This window comes from Odontomachus brunneus, unplaced genomic scaffold, assembly GCF_010583005.1.
Source record: "Odontomachus brunneus isolate Ranch 3 - 2012 unplaced genomic scaffold, Obru_v1 Obru_scaffold_079, whole genome shotgun sequence".
Lineage (NCBI taxonomy): Eukaryota > Metazoa > Arthropoda > Insecta > Hymenoptera > Formicidae > Odontomachus > Odontomachus brunneus.
This window is the reverse complement of record NW_022639529.1, coordinates 1119516-1124690: the sequence shown is the minus strand read 5'-3', so window position 1 is coordinate 1124690 and position 5175 is coordinate 1119516.

The window sequence follows — 5175 nt, the reverse complement described above, 5'->3', positions numbered from 1 at the left end:
TATATATATATATATATATATATATATATATATATATATATATATATATATATATATATATATTAATAAGTGATATTCAAATTTTGATATTTTATTTGCTAGAATGTGTTTAATAAACATTCTTGTAGAACATGATGTGTTAAATATACAGTACATAAAAAAACAAGCACTTCTTTCATTTTTAATGGGATTGTGGAGAACGAATTGTCAGATTCCAATGTTATTTTTGTTTTCTTTGTAATAAAATCCTTTCGCAATATTTTATAAAAACTCATATATTTTTTATAAGAAAGTATGAAAATATTTTATAAAAATTTTGCGAATGAAACAAAGTTTTCTAGAATAAAAGATATTTTATTAAATTTCAATATGGAAGAAAGATTTTAAAGGCTTTTTTTAATAAATCACATTCGTTTTTAATCATCTTTTAATTGAATAAAAAATGTACAATTGAATGGGTACTTTTTATATTGTGGCAAAAATAGTGTTAATTTCGTGTTTATAGTGAATCTAGCGTCACATATCTTAAATCACATGAAGGTACAAAATTTGAATGTGACTTATCAAAAAAACTTTTTAAATCTTTTTTTTATATTGAAATTTAATAAAATATTTTTTATTCTAGAAAATTTTGTTTTATCAGCAAAATTTTATAAAATTGTATTTTTTCATACATTTTTAATAAAAAATATATGCATTTTTAATGAAGTTCCGAAAAGATTTTATTACAACGAGAACAAAATTCATAACATTGAAATTTGACAATTCGTTCTCCAGAATCCTGTCAAACATAAAAGAAATATTTATTTTTCTATGTACCGATTAAAGTTATTTAACAAAAATTTTTATTGTCAACTTGTGGAATTAATAATTACATATATAATTACTGATATAATATATAATTTAATATATAATTACCGAGCAAACCCGTCAAAATAATCCTTAATTTTAATAGCTTGGTGAACTCCGAACTTCATTGTGTTTAAACTGTTTTGCACTCCACTGTATATATTTACGCTGCGTTTCAAATGTTTATAAAACAATGAATATTTTCTACCTTTTTATGTTATGCAAAAAAAGACAAGGGAAACTTTACATGAAAAACAAAATATGAAATCATTGACAAATTGGTAGATATAATTTAAATAAAAACGTACAAATGCAAAAAATAATCGAAGCGTGCCTGTTTCTCGAGACAGTACGAGACGTTTTTCGAGAAAGAAGAGAGAATAAAAATTCTAAATATTCATTTTTGTTTACAGATAACTTGGAGCAGAACCTCGGGTTTTTTTTATTTGTTTCAAGTTTTCAATATTTGATAGGACTATTTGATAAGACACATTTCGACCATCATATCTTGAAAATTAGAATTCCGGAAATAATGAAGTTAACGTAAATTTGATGAATCGTGTTATTCGATTACGTTCTTCCGGGCACTTACAATTGGCCTGGCTTGGCCTCGCGTCGCGTTCCAAAAATAATTTTATACAGCTGTCATGTAATTAACGGTTTGTTTGTACATTATGTGCGTTTACGCCTTGCGCCTACTGATTAGCGCGTTTTCCGTGTGTCCTTGGTAATATGCGCGCAATTATTTATGCAAACCAATCCAGTTATCATCGGATCCGTTTTGTATCGCGTACCTCGCGCGCGGAGGTAGGCGAGATGGGGACATTAGTTAGCATCGAATGGAGGGGTGTTTCGAAATCGATTGGATCGTCGGCAGATGATGAGCCGAGGGGTGCGACCGTTGGCTTTGCTGCTGTTGCTGCTGCTGCTGCCTGGAAAGTAGGGTTAGATCAAAGCGGTGCAAATGAGGAGGTTAACGACCTAGACTGCCTCTATTTGTCTCTATTACCGACTTGTGCACAGGAGATCCGCATTAGCTTTCGAATTGACAAAGGTCACGAGACAATAAGCGAAACATTCGAGCGCGAACGATAATTAACCCGAAAGGGACAGAACCGAGACGGAGGTTTCGATTGTTTCGTTTTAATTTCTGTCTGCGCTTGATTATACGTCGTTACGCTGCAAGAAGAAACGTATAGAGAAGGATAAACAACGCGCCGTACCAAGATAACATAAAGACAGTCTGTGTGTGGTCGCGCGCTTCCGTTTGTCATTTTCTTTCTTCTCGTCGTTTCTTACTCCATTTCTTTCGTCTCACTTCTTTCGGATATCATATTCCAGCTGCGACTGCCAGAGATCGTTAGCCGTTAGCCGCTGTATTATTTTCTACGATGAAGACTCGTTTCCCTTGATTTAACATTGACTATATTAAATGAGATATTTACTCGACGTCGATTATTTCTTCTTATACTGGTAGGTTATCGAACGCGACAAAAGGATTATCATCGTAACAGGGAAATATTACTAAAACAAATTATATATCACATTCGACCGCGTTTCGCGAGCACGCACAAAGAAAACTGCTGTTTGCTACATTTACATATTCTATGGTTTGAGAAAAAATTTATGATGATTGTTGTAATTTTATTTATGATATTTATGTGACTTCAAATTAAATAGATATGACATTAAAAGTTGTTGTTACATACTCATCTGTACACTTCTCGCAACCATAGTTCATATAATATTCAGTTAATATATTTTTATAAATATATACTGTTTTCCTTAGATGGGTGATTTTTCACACATATACACACACACATTAAATACTAAATATAATACTATACGATAAAAAGTATAGTCGACCCATACGTAAGTCTGGGATTGTGTATCAATCAAGCTTTAATAGTAAAATATGGAATAACTGATTACGTGATTGCTGCAATTCCAGAGCAATTGCTGAGTTATTAGCGTCGCAGCAGTGACGATATATGGTTGTTTCAAACAGATCGTATCTACGGCGCATTTCAGCCGATTTCTGATTGGCATGATATTTAGTTAATGTACCAAAGTAATTGAGTCGTATCAATCATGCACGTTACCATCACGCAAAGATAACTAGAGTGAAGCAAATATGATTTTTAAGACTAAATATTTTTATGTGTGTGCACTATATCTCTCTTTTTTTGCGTGTAGATTTAAAACTGTGATTTCATCCTTTTGCTACGAATGAGCTGAACCTAAAGCTCTACAGAAAAACGCATATTTTCACATTTTTCATAGAAATACTATTCATAGAAATTTAGAAAAAAAAAAATATAAAAGGGATATGGAAACAGTATTCACAATTCTATTTTCAGTTATTTCAATTTTATATCAATTTATCAAAAATAAGTTTTTCAAATGTTTTATCTTATAAGCAGGTATACATTTTAACGGGGTACACTTATTGCTGTGTTAAACTAAATAGACACTTTATTGGCGCCGACGATGATAGAAATGTATTATACGTAAGAACAATATGTCCAATATTTGGAAAATTAATAAGAAATCAGGGTTATTGAAATCTTTATTTTTAGATGTAGATAGTTTTGATGAGATGAGCGTGGCATCAGATTCTCTCCCACTCTCTTTATCCGTAAATAAATAAACGAAGTATGCAAATTCGAATGCACTTCCATTATGTCATAATGTATAATTTATTATATCTACGTTTACATAAATTAGTTAAGTCGAAATTGTATTATTTTACTTTCAAACTTAATATTATATTTAATTCAATATTATATTTATTTTGATACTTTGAAGCCTATATTAACCCCTCTGTTGATTATGTTGTCTTTGACTTACTAACTTTGCTGAGAGACCACTTTGCCTCTTTAGAACCAAAAGTGGAATTTTGAGCATTTTCTACTATTTAGAGGCGTTAAATAGGACTTCAGTTTTCATATATATTAAACTCTGATTCCATATGTATTATACTCCAGTTTTCATATGTATTATACTCTGATTCCGCAGAATATACAGATGTTAGAAGGTTTAGGGGAGTTGAAAATGAGACTAGAAATTTGACTCGGGTAGTAGCTAATAAATTAATAAATTTTACTTATAGAGCTACAGTAGTAACATTTTGTTTCCAAAAAATTGCTTAAACATCATTGTAGCAGCACATAATAGCGAGAAGATTAAAACTCGAAATCGAGACCTCGTCGTCGAAGCAGTTTTCGATCTTCACAAGAGAAAATTTCAATTGGCATCGTTACAGAGCTCTTGAAGCGCAAAAGATTAAAACTCGAAACATCTCTCTTCGTCAGAGTATAGAGTATAGAGATCCAAATGATGTCTGTACGCGGTCGTTCTAATGAAGTTGCTCTGAATGCGAATTCACGAGGCAGGCTGGAAGATTGTCGCTCCGCTAGGCATTAAGAAAATAAACTTCTTCAGCGTCGGAATCTCGAAATGCCCCCTCGTTAGTTTTCCCGGTGCCAAAGCCGCGGGATGTAAGACGCTCAGTGCGGTCTGAATACACTGTCCTCGTCCGCAGTAGTTATGCGGCTGAACTGCCGCGTTCCTTTCAGCGTTACAAAAAGAAAGCCTAGCTCCGCCATTCGCGGCTATGGGACGATTCTACGGAATATTGCGATCTAGTATCTTCTCCTTGGGGAAGGATGCAGGGAAAGGATGAGCGGGAGCGAGGCAAAGAACACGAGACCGCCTTGAAAAATATTACTCGCGCGCCCCGTCAGCCCGCGGCCAACTTTCTTAATTCCTCCCGATGGATTTTTAATGAATCTCGCTGGGCATATTGGTTTCTTTATTAACAGTGCGCCGAGAATATTTAACTTAATGATTATAGGTATCCTCTCGTAACGGCTCGGCATTTTTTACGATGTAAAAGGACGCTCGTCCTCTTTTATCTTCCTTTTTAATCTTCCCTGCAAAGAGGGACACGAAATTTCTTCCCAAGTGGACGAAATCGCCGAATATTAAACGTAAACGCACTTGGGACAACCGCCCATCTCCCGTTTAAAGATCAAGGACGCTCTTATATTACGAACAAGACGCGATAAAGCGACGCGAACACTCCGTTGGGACTATGTGAGGAATGCGAACGCGAGAGAGGGGTGAATATTTAGGGCTAGTTATAAATATATTATTCATCAAATAAAAAATTATATTTCTATATATATTTATTTCACTATTTAAGTATGGCTATTAATTCGAAATAAAAAATTGATAAAATATATAAACTATATATAAAATATATATAGTTATATATATATATATATATATATATATATATATATATATATATATATATATATA